This window comes from Equus przewalskii, chromosome 27 (assembly GCF_037783145.1).
Source record: "Equus przewalskii isolate Varuska chromosome 27, EquPr2, whole genome shotgun sequence".
Lineage (NCBI taxonomy): Eukaryota > Metazoa > Chordata > Mammalia > Perissodactyla > Equidae > Equus > Equus przewalskii.
The window spans coordinates 2,580,264-2,592,671 of NC_091857.1; the positions used below are offsets into that span (position 1 = coordinate 2,580,264).

Here is a 12,408-nt window from a genome sequence, read left to right on the forward strand (position 1 = left end):
AAGAATAAGAAGGAGTAGATATTGGAGTGCAAAAGTATCTGAAGATCAGTGAGTTACTTCTGTACAGTGCTGTCAGCTTCTCAGAGTTGGGGGCATTACGAATACAATTTGGAGCTATAATTTGATGGGCTATATTGATATAACATAGCAATAAATATCAGTTCTTAATAAGTTGAAACTAATTAAATTTAAAGTATTGAGGAATTCTATAGCTTCACCTTAACTGAATACTTATTGAATGCTTCTATTATTCAAAACAAATGACCAGTTTTTATGAAAAAACAAACCAGTTATGAATACTGAAATTATTTTCCAAATAAAAGTCGAGTGGGTCTCAATACAAAGAACAAAATCTTCTCGGAAATTATTATTTACTAGGATACATCATTATATGACTCCTAGGACAATAGGCAAAAACTAAAAGAGGAAATGACCTTCCTCATGTTAAAAAGAATCAACATCTCATTGGGTGAGATCATCTTCTTGCTAATGGTATTTTTATGAATACATTGAGTTTATTCACAATCCTAGTTCTCTGTGGTAACAGACTAGAATTATTGTCTTCTTTCCCAAAGCTGTGAGTTTGGGGGCTGGCCAGGTGGCGCAGCAGTTAAGTTCCCAAGTTCTGCTTCAGTGGCCTGGGGTTCGCTGGTTTGGACCCCGGGTGTGGACCTACATACTGCTTGGCAAGCCATGCTGTGGCAGGCATCCCACATATAAAGTAGAGGAAGATGGGCATGGATGTTAGCCCAGGGCCAGTCTTCCTCAGCAAAAAGAGGAGGATTGACAGCAGATGTTAGCTCAGGGCTAATCTTCCTCAAAAAAAAAAAAAAAAAAAAAGCTGTGAGTTGGTTGCATAGAATCCCAAAGACCCCCAAGGGAAGCTGAACACTAGTATGGAATCCATCTGACCAAGTGGGCAGTATATCCCCTGGAGACCATAAAATGCATGCTGACTGCTTTGCTGATAGTAAGAGGGATGATGATACTTCCTTTTCTGCTGGGTAGAATCCTGGAGAATAACCAGGGTAAACAGTATAGGTGTTGGTGCAGGTTTAATGCTTGTGACCATAAAAGTGTCAAGCTAGGATCCTTTGCAGTGGCACACTACAACTAATGCAAGGGTCCGAAAGTACCCTGGGGAAGGTTTCTCATTTGCTTTCCAAGGTGCAGACCCAGAGGGTATAGACTAGCTAACGAGTGTCCAGAGAAAGACTTATTCACAAGGAGCCAAAATGGCTCAATTTACTTCTAGTCTGGACATCTCTTTAGGGTAACGTACGATCCAACCATTGATGAAGTTCACGATGGGAAGGAATTTGGTTTCAACGTAAGCCTAGTGAAGTGACATTTAATCTTTTTTGATAGGGGTAATACTTCTTGAGTCAGTCCTGGAAAAAGGTATAGGAAACTGAAAAATAAATAGCCAAGAACATTGCTAATTGTTTTCTATATGTGGTCTACTGAGACTTCCCGACTTTTTGGGATAGATACCACCAAGTACATTGCACCACTGTGTAAACTGGGTCTCAGACAGATTCTTTAACTTGTGAAGGCATCCTGTCTGGTTATGTGGTAGGGTCAGGGCTGGCTTCATGGAAGTACAACCTGTGTGACCCCACTCAGAAAGGGCCTGCGCTTGGGGTTTAATGCTCTGTGGCTGCTGCCTTGAGATTCTTAGCAATTTTATCTTCAAATTTATATTTTGTGAGTGAAGTCTGATGGGACAATGGAGCATGAAGCAGGGGCTTCGAGTCTCAGCTCATGTGTCACCCCGCCTTCTCTCCCGGCCCCCAGGTGCTCTGGATCCCAACTAATTGCCTATCCCTCCATGATCACTGACACCCTCCATCCTGGATGGCCAGGGTCAGCAAGTGTCCCACGGGTCTCGGGAGATGGGGGGAGACAGTGGCCATCCCTGCCTGAGGTGGGCAGCTCCATTGCACTTTAGGCTGGGGACTGGGTGGCCCACCCTGTACTTAGCATTTCCCAGAGCAGAAGGTTTCCTGTCTGCCATGGGATGGCGCTGCAGGTCCAGGGCATTTTCATTTTGCACTAGATCCACAAGTAATGTAGCCAGTACTGAGTAAAGTTAAGATTTAAATCCAGTTCTGCCTAACAAGAAACTCTAGAATTGGAAGCAAGCGTTAATGGTCTAGAACTAAAATCAGTTTTCCGGGCTCGGCAAAGTATGGAGGAAAAAGCATTAAATTGAGGTCAAAACATCTGACTTTGATTCCAGGTCTATCATTTACTTTTTGTAGCATCCGGGGTAAGACAATGAATCTGTCTAATCCGGAGAATCAGTAAACTTTCTGTAAAAGGCCAAATAGTAAATATTTTCAATTTTGCAGGCCATATGATCTCTGTTGCTAATACTCAACTCTATCATTGCAGCACAAAAGCAGCCATTGACAATATCTAAACAAATGAGCATGTTTGTTTTCTCATAAATGTCATTCATGGGGCTGACTGGTGGCGTAGTGGTTAAGTTGGCACACTCCACTCCAGCAGCCTGGGGCTCTCAGGTTCGGATCCCAGACGCAGACCTAACACCACTTGTCAAGCCACGCTGTGGTGTCATCTCACATAAAATAGAGGAAAATTGGCACAGATGTTAGCTCAGGGCTGATTTTCCCAACACACACACACACACACAATCTTATTCATGGACACTGAAATTTGAATTTCCTACAATTTTTATGTGTCATGAAATATTATCATACTTTTGATTTTTTAAAATAATTTAAAAATGTAAAAACCATTTCTAGTTTCTGGGTTATCCAAAAACAGGTGGCAGAACAAGTACATGAAAACGTGCTCTACAACACTAATCATCAGGGAAATGCAAATCAAAACCACCAAGAGGTATCACCTCACACCTGTTAGAATGGCTATTATCAAAAGACAACAAATAACAATTGTTGGCGAGGACGTGGAGAAAAGGGAACTCTTGTGCACTGTTGGTGGGAATGTAAATTGTTGAAACCACTATGGAAAACAGTATAGAGGTTCCTCAAAAAATTAAGAATAGAACCACTATTCAAGTAGTAGTTAGATAGAACCACAGAAGTAGATTTAGCAATACCACTTCTGGTATTTATCTGAAGACAATGAAAATACTAATTTGAAAAGATATATGCACTCCTATGTTCATTGCAGCATTGCTTAACAATAGCCAAGATATGGAAGTAACCTAAGTATCCGTCGGTAGATGAATGGATAAAGAAGATGTGGTATACATATGTAATGGTATATTATTCAGCCATAAAAAAGAGTGAAATCCTTCCATTTGTGACAACATGGATGGACCTAGAGGGTATTATGCTAAGTGAAATAAGCCAGACAGAGAAAGAAGAATACCGTATGATTTCACTTATATGTGGAATCTAAACAAAACAAATGAACAAATAAATCAAATCAGAAATAGACTCATACATACAGAGAACGAATTGGTGGTTGCCAGAGGGGAGGAGGTAGAGGGAGGCGAAAGAGGTGAAGGGGATAAGAGGTGCAAACTTCCAGTCACAAAATAAATAAGTTGTGGGGATGAAAAGCACAGCATAGGGAATATAGTCAATAATACTGTAATAACTTTGTTATTGATGACAGATGGTTATTAGTCTTATCAATGTGACTGTTTTGTAAATAAATGTTGAATCACTGTGTTGTATACCTAAACTGATACAACATTCTATGTCAACTATACTTTAATAAGGAGAAAAAACCCAAAAAGCAGTGGCAGGATGGATTTGGCCTGCAGCCCAGAGTTTGCAGATCCTCAGCCTAAGCCATTGTTTTCTTACTCATTCATTCATTCATACATTCATTTATTCATTCATCACTGTTCAATGATATGTGCTTATCACTGTACTAGGCATCACAGATTAAAAGACATGGTTCCATTTCTCAAAGAACCCAGAGTATCATGGAGGGGACACACTTACACAGATGATTATCATCCTATAGAATAAATGCACCTTATAGTCTGCATGAAGTGACATAGTAATATGAGGGGAGGATGGAACTGGAGGGCTAAGGAGTATGAAGACAGCATGTACATTAGTTACTATTACTGTCATCAAAAGCAACAGTAATATCCATTAAGAGGGTTAAATATGAAATAGAAATTACTTTGTAAAGGCTAAAGATCTATACAGATGTTAGTAACTATTTTCCCCAGAAGTTTAACATTTATTAAGTATTGGTTCTTTAAAAATATAAAAGGCATTAGAGAGTTTGCAATCCCATTCACCTGTGTGACCTCGGACAAGCCACTTAACCTCCCTAATGCTCAGATTCTCTTCAGGGTTGACAATAAGACCCATGGAACTATCAGTAATAATAACAGTGCATGGGACAATTTTAGTACCTATTTCCTGTGGTTGTGAAGATTACAATAATCCATTCTTTAAGTATCATTTTCAAAACGTTAATAACATGTCTCATTCAAATATAAAATAAAGATGTGCAAAGATTTTATTAAACTCATTAATTAACAAATAAACCAATCAGATGGCAAGGCTGATTCAGAGTGTTTTGAGGATTTGGGTATTTATAGGCATTTTGAAACAATACTAGTAAAGATTTCTAGGTAAGATTCAAAACTGATTAACGTCTTATGGGATAATAATCTGTAACACTTGGGTTTATTTTTCTCCTGGATAGAAATTGTTTCTAATAATCTGTAATAATTGAGTTTCTTTTTCTCCTGGACAGAAATTATTTCTGTTAGAAAAAATTTACAAGTTAACATGTAATGTCATTAAGTCTGGACTTTTCATCAATAGCCAACAGTGAATTTAACAAGCACATTCTCTAGATTACTAAATAATTTGGAGTGGACCTGTTAGACATTAAAAGCACGCCCCTTTGCCTTGTTTACACTTCTTAAATAACTTTTCTTAATACCATTTAACATGCAAAGGAGCTATGAAAGTTAGTTACTAATGTTTTTATCACTATTACGTAGTTTGTAGGCCAAAATGTTTTGTTATCTCCAATTAGTTTATCACTTTACTGTAACATAACGCTTGTCCATCGTATTGGGAAATTCCTCCCCTGTATAGAAGAACATCTAGAGAGGTATTTAGACTATCCCAGAGTCATGCACCACTCTTAGTACTCACAGAAACCAGAAAGATAACTATGGATTTACAGCATATATGGATTGACTGATTTTTCAATCTTTGACTATTGGTTGAATGTCAGACTCTAAAGATACCGCACTGAAGAGGAGCTAGCTCCTTCTCCCGTGGAACTGTATCTAATAGTTATTTATATGGAATATTTATTTGAAACTCATTTCTAATTCAAATGTCAATACATGTGCCCTAGGCATTGATTACAAAAAGACCCATGGCAAAGCATTTTTGTTAAGTGATGTCAATTTTTACCCAGAAACTTCTTTACACAACTTAAATTATCTGGAGCAAGTCCATCAGAGTCCCCCAATTCAAGGTACAGGTGGCAATTAATGTCAGCGCTCACAGAGGCAGCTCTCCAGCTCTGCAATTCATTTTTTAAACATCCAAAATATTTTTCTGCATTTTAAAGTAAGCAAAGTTCAGTGTGATGTCACTAAATGCACATTAAACAGATCTTCTCAAATTTATTTTGCTGCCATTAATTTCAAGATATTTATTTTTCAATAAAGGAATTTTTCCATAAAGTGAACAAGAGAAATCATGAGAAATTAATATCTTTATGATGATAAATGAAATCATAATGAGCTAATGAATAATAAAATTGTATCATTTTAATACATATCATTTATGTTATGACCAGAAATATTCCTGTTGCTCTGAAAATATACCTATGTGCATGTGCCGATGGTCTTATTGATATTCTTCATACACTTCAGTGAGTCCATACACACGGGTATTTTTCGTTCTTTAAAAACACACAAGCATAGAGGAATTTACACAAGGAATGAATTTTGTTTTATGCCGTGGTTCTGAGGAAAGCTGTTTTAACTTTTCCATCAAAATGATATACACAAAGACGCACGTTTTTGCTCATAATTTCAAAGGGCTCACAGACCCTCTAGTACGGTGCTCTAGAGTTGCAAGAATGCTGTAGAAGACTTGTGTCTACACTAAATATTTCAATGCCTGGGGAGAATTCCTTTTTTCATGCTCTGCCAAATTATTTTCAAAATAAAAAATTCATTTTCAAATCAAATATTAGGACTCAGTTTATTGTGTAAATAAGACTAATGGTTAAGTTTGCTTAAATTAGGGGACCTCAATGGAAATGTCATACTAAAGACTATTTTAGCTTAAAAATTTTAAACAAGGAATAGTGGTTAGTCATTTCATTGAGTTCATTTCATTTACACTTTTATTGCAATTTTAATTATTGGTTTTAACTGAGGATATCAGTTATTTCCAGAGTATTTACAAATTGTGTACGCCTTTGATTAAATAGCAAAGTTTCTATCATTATTTCCACAAACAATTTAAATAAATGATTCTCTTTCCAAAGGAGGATCTATGTATTACCTCCATGAGAATAATGCTGTGTCTTGCATGAGTGGCTGGATTACTTGAGGCAACGAACAGTGGTAATTACACACTTGGTGACTAGGAGGTAGGTGTGCCAATCCAGACATAGCTCTTCTCAGTCTCACTCCAGCCAGTGGAGGTGCAGGTGGAACCAAGAGACCCCTCAGGAAGTGGGAAATCCCCAGAGAATGATTATGAGGGGGCGGTGTGCATGCCTTCTGAAAATGTCACACTTTGGAGGATTTGGATTTTCGCTTCTTAAAAAGATGAAAATCTCTTTAGGCACATCTAACGTATCACTTATGCTTCATTTGACAATTTCAGTGCCGGATTTCAGATTCTGCATGTTACATACAAGTATAGAATATTACTTATCCTCAAATGATAATAAATGAAAATGAATACCCTTTTAGAAATTATTGGATAATTCTCATGAAGTCAGCCAGCCAAAATATCAGAGTTTGGAGACAAAACTGAGGTTTTGCAACAGGCAGAAGGAGGTGTCGGCTAGGCTGCAAAGGAAGCCATCTGTGGTTGCTGCTTGTTTCCTGTATGGTACTGGCTGGTTGGGTGGTGAGCATTTTGAAAGGGAGAGGCAGAACCAAAGAGAGCATCAGAACAGATCTTACTGACTCTTTTTTTTGCATTCTGACTCTGCACAACATCTAAAAAGCATTACTTGGGGCCTGCCTTGTGGTGTAGTAGTTAAGTTCGCGTGCTCTGCTTTCAGTGGCCCAAGGTTTGCAGGTTCAGATTCTGGGTGTGGACCTACACATTGTTCATCAAGCCATGCTAAGGTGGCATCCCATGTGCAAAATAGAGGAAGATTGGCACAGATGTTAGCTCAGGGCCAATCTTCCTCACCAAAAGAAAAAAAAATACCCAAAAACATTACTTGCCAGCCTTCAAAATGGAATCCTATCTGTAAATGACTTTCTGAGCAGCACTTGAAAAATCCATAAAGTAAATAGAAAACGTGTTTTTTTTTATTGTTGTTGTTGCTTAGAAAGGAATGGATTTGACAAAGTTTGAAATAGTTCTTTGCTCTCCTTGATGTAGATGAATCAAAGTATTAATCTATATTTTCAAATGACAAGAGATGATCCTTTCTAGAAAATTCACACACTCAAAATGGTTTCTATCTAGTTCTTAGAATGTCTATTTCTATTATAAAACCAAAACAAAGATTTATTTCACTTACTATTTTCAAGATTTAGATATGAATTTTCTGGTTGATTCAAGTCCTTTGGTTTCTGATTTTGCTCTTTTTCTGCTCTTCTCTACTTAGAGCCTAATTTACTGCTCATCAACCCTTCCTCCATGATGAGGTGTCAAAAAAAGAAGATAGACTCCACGCAAATTAAGGCTCAGCTCTGAGCAATGTTAAGAAGCTCAGTGGGAAAAAGGTTTAATAATGCTCTTTAGAATAAAATTTTGAATTATCTGTAGATTTCAATTTTCCATTCCCCATTGTCACAGGTAATTAAGAGTTGTATTTATACTTAAACTGACTTTGCTATAAAACTTCTTTTAAAGTAATAAAAAGGGCCTAAAAATATTATCTTTCCCCAGGCATGAGACTGATATTTTTTAATGCTTAACTAATCAAACTTGAATGACAGTCTCAGTTCATGTTATGTCAGAAAGTATAAGTTCCTCACTTTGTCAGTTATCTCATAAAGTAGGTTTTTGAAATTCTCATGAGCAAACTAAAGAATGTAAAGACATATGATAACCTATCAGATTTCTTAAGAGATGGACAGAATTTACAAAAGGATCTTAAAGTAATGTAAATAATATGAAACATACCACAAACATGGGAAAGGATGGTACAATTACCCTCCCCCTTCCCAGATGACATTACAGAAATCTTCACACCTTCTGGTCTAGATCTGCCATAGAGGAGGTGCAGTGGCTAGATGTTTAAGTGCTCACCTCTCTCTGATTTTCACCTCAGTGATGAAAAGCCTATGCAGGGAACCACAGAAGTCCATGAAGTTACCCTAGGAGAGAAGGATGTAGATCCTGGGTATGTGTGGTCCCTTTTGGCCTGCTTGTACTGAGCTAAATGTGGTGGATAACCGGATGCCAGCTGCTCCTATATCTCCTGATGCTTTTCCAAGTAAGGAGTCTTTTTAATGGTAGGGATGTATTTTTTGGCACTAATTTGCAATATGAAAGAACTTTGGAAGTAAGGTGAGTGTTTATTTTGAAGGTTGTTAAAATTATGCTTCTTTGCTTTTCAATTTATTTATTTAACAAACTGGCTAAAACATGATTAATTTTTCTAAGGTTATTTTTTCTTTAAACAGGGCTTTGAAATTTCTCAACCATGAAATCTCAGTTGCAGAATGTCATTTTTATGCAAATGAGAGAAGTATACATACCAGAGTGTTCACCTAGGTTTTCAAATCTTGGTGTTCAGAATTATATGAAAATAGTGTTTGCATAACGATCATATTAGTTTATGACATAGAATACAAAATGGTAGCATAGTTTGACAAAAAAATCTAGGAAAAGAAAAATTTTTAAATAGGTAAAGGCAATAGGAATAATGATAATAATACCTTCCATTATCCATTAATTATTTATGGACCTTCAAGCGCATACTAGGTGCTGTGGTACTGTCATCCATTCAAGGAATTTACATGATAGTGGTAAGAGAAACAGTACACAATAGTACCAATATGACCAGAGACATATCAAAGTTCCATGGAAAGACTAAGCTGGGAAAAACTGACGTCCTGAGATGAGGTCAAGGTTGACAGAGCTTTACAGAGAACTTCACCCAAGAATAGGAGGTGCTTACTGGACATTCAAGCAGAGAAAGGCATTCTCATGAGAGAGGGCAACGTAGGGCACACAAAAGTGAAAGACCATGAACTTTACAAGGAAGCCAAGCAACTAAAAAGAATGAGTGTCAGAGCTGAGTTTGTAAAAATATGCAAGGGTAGGACAGAGAAGGCTAAGAAATCTGTATTTTTGTTTGTAACTTAGGGGGAGTTATTGATATATATTAAAGCAAGAAAATAGCTTGAAGAGAAATAGTTTCTAGTTATTCTAGAATGAGGATTTGCAGAAGCATCGAAAGAAACAGGTTCCCTGAGACAGAACAGAGTCTCACTCGGGTTCCTTTATCCTGGCTGAGAAATAAGGGAATCCTTGCTACCCAAAGAGATCAGTATAAGACGGCAAGGAAAGAAGGCAGGGTTTCTGCAGGTGTGTTCTGGGTAACATATGATGGTGCCTAGAAGCGGTAGGAGAATGCAAGAAGAGAACTAATGTCTGGTGAGCATCCAACACGTCAGGAAATACCTTTTAGTACACATGATCTTATTTAGGTTTCACAGCAACCCTATGAAGTGTGAATTATTACCTCAAAGTCAAATATGGCTGACTTAAGTTCCAGAGAGGTGAACTTGCCCAGGATGATACCCCTGCTAGAGGCAGAGACAGGATCTGAAACCCTCCCTGTCTGATATCACAGCTCACACTCTTTGTGTAGTCTCTTACTCAAGCCGCCTCTTCACAGTTGAGCTTGCAGTAACAGATGACTGGCCATTCCCAAATCCTACACCTTTCAGGGAGAGGGCTCTGGGACAGGATTCGGAGCTCTCTGGTTTTATTGGGAAGGTGTAGTACAGTCAGAAGCCAGGTCAATACATCTCTGTGAGGCTAGGATGGGTTCACCTTTAATAGGGGCCACAGTGCTGGAGAAAAGGGAATAGATGCCAGAGATGTTCTGTAAGCAGAACTGAGAGGATACAGCGACCCATACTATGTGAAATGAAGAGGAGCCGGGCATTACGGAATGACTCTTCTGGCTTGGGAGAGCAGGTAAAAGAAGGTACCATCAACCAAAGTATAGAATATGGGAGGAGCTATAAGCTCCATGATTAACAGATTAAATCTGGCCTGAAAACAATAAACATACATTAGTAATTACTCAAATATATTCTGGAGAGGGAAACCAGGATTTTACAACAGCACATTTCATACATTTCCTGGTAGTTGATTTATTGCAGGCCCAGGCAAATGAACACATATAATTCATTATCAGTCAGGTCAAGACAACTCTGAAGTTTATTATTGAGGGTCATTTAAATACATCAAATAGAACTTAAAGATCTGAAACAGACACTACTTTTCTGGTGATAGATATGAAAATCACAATGGAAAGTTAATTTATTATGGCTATTGCTTGAAAAGTTGTTAGAGTAAATAAGACAGATTTATTACCATGACATACTTGTATGTACTTTGGCTACTGCACAATTTGAAATGATTTGGCATAGTAATGCTTCCTATGATCACTATCATCGAGTCTGAACATCATTTTTGACTATGGGAGGAGACACAAAGTATGTTCCCAAGTATAGAAATTCCGGAGGTAGAGAAGGATGATTGGAGAGATGGATAGTTCAAATAAAAACAAAACGACTTTCCTTTGCCTCATTTTTGAGAGCTTTCATTCTTATAGAATTATCTTGAGTTGAAAATAAGTAGAATTATTTATTTGAATCAATATGACATTTTTGGCTTTCTGTATTCAAAAGAAAAGCCAAGAATGTATTTCATAAACAAACAACGTGATTGTGAACGCACACCTGGCACATTGGCAGTTGTGTGCAGCTGTCAATCTGATTCCGAGCCAACCCAAGCCTGTTTCTGCTGAGGGACTCATGTGATGGCTATGAATTCACTCATTCAAAGTGTTATTGAGTGTCTACAGTGTTCCAGGCAGCATTTTAGGTGTGGGCCTGAGAATAAAAATGGAAAGGTCCTTCCTTAATAGGGGAAAGAGACAATAAATAGATAAACAGATAAGTATAAATATAATTTCCAGGGTGGCTTTGTGCTATGAAGAGTGATAAGGGAAAAGGCCTGTTTTACACGGATGAGCTTGAAATAGTGGCCAGGATCCAATGATGCAGCATTTCACAGGCTTGTTAAGGGCTATATATTAGAGCAGAACCAGGAAGACTTGCTGATGGATTGGATGCAAGTGGGAGGGAAAAAGAGGGGTCAAGAATGACATCCATATTTTTGGCCCAAGCAACCAGGGGTTTAGTGGTACTATAAGAAAAATAGGCAAGATTTGGGGAGGAACAAGTTCAGATGGAACATAGAGCAGTTGCCTTGGGACCTGTGTATTCTGAGATGTGGATTAGACATGCAAAGGAAGATGCGGCAGAGCCATTGGGTAGCCACGTCTAGAGGCCATGGGAATTCAGGGTGCCGGCTACATAAATCTGGAGAACTTATGAATATGTATGTTTTTTTAAGCCATGGGAACAGTAGAGACAACCTGAGTGTGGATAAAGAAGGGATGAGGGCTGAAGAGAGACCGGAGAGCACCCCAGCATCTTGAGGTCCTGATGAGGAGGACGAGCTGCAGAGTAGACTGCGCGTGGCAGGAGGGTGGTGAATCCAGACACCTCTGCTCTCTGCGTTACTTCCCTCCAACTCAAGCTGGCAATCCACCACAGCTTGTAAACTGCTGACATTCTCCATGACAATCAAAAATCAATGCACTGGGAAAATAAAAACCCTTTGAAAGGAATATCAGGCAGAATTGGGACCACTGGAATTTCTAAATCTAAAATATAGAGAAGAAATTAGCATAAACTTAAAAATATTTCTCATAGATGGTAACATTATGCTATCTATTTAACAAAAAAATTAGTTCATTTATTAAACAGATACTTCTAACTTTGTAGCTTACATAATATAGTATACTACGTTGTCCCTTTAAAAATATTAAATCCATATATGTGGCAACACAAGTATATTAATCTTCTAAATAATAAGGTGTATTTCTATAAAACTAGAAATTTTTAAAACATTCTTTGATTAACTCAGACAACTGTGTAAAGTTTGGAAGGTATTATTACCACCATTT

At 37.8% G+C, this 12,408-nt stretch overlaps 1 protein-coding gene across 8 annotated transcripts in view; it reads right to left on the reverse strand.

The window, feature by feature from the left end:
* The window catches only part of HTR1F (5-hydroxytryptamine receptor 1F), a 150,348-nt gene that overhangs the window by 104,802 nt on the left and 33,138 nt on the right, over nt 1-12,408 (reverse strand). For 2 of the 8 annotated variants that reach the window (XR_011533812.1, XR_011533809.1), the window contains exon 3: nt 10,560-12,040. The exons of 3 other annotated variants lie outside the window; for them this stretch is intronic. The gene's annotated coding sequence lies outside the window, so the exon portion shown is untranslated. Of the gene's footprint in view, nt 1-10,559; nt 12,106-12,408 lie in introns of those variants that run through there. 3 more of the 8 variants (XR_011533813.1, XR_011533810.1, XR_011533811.1) reach the window with 2 other exon arrangements.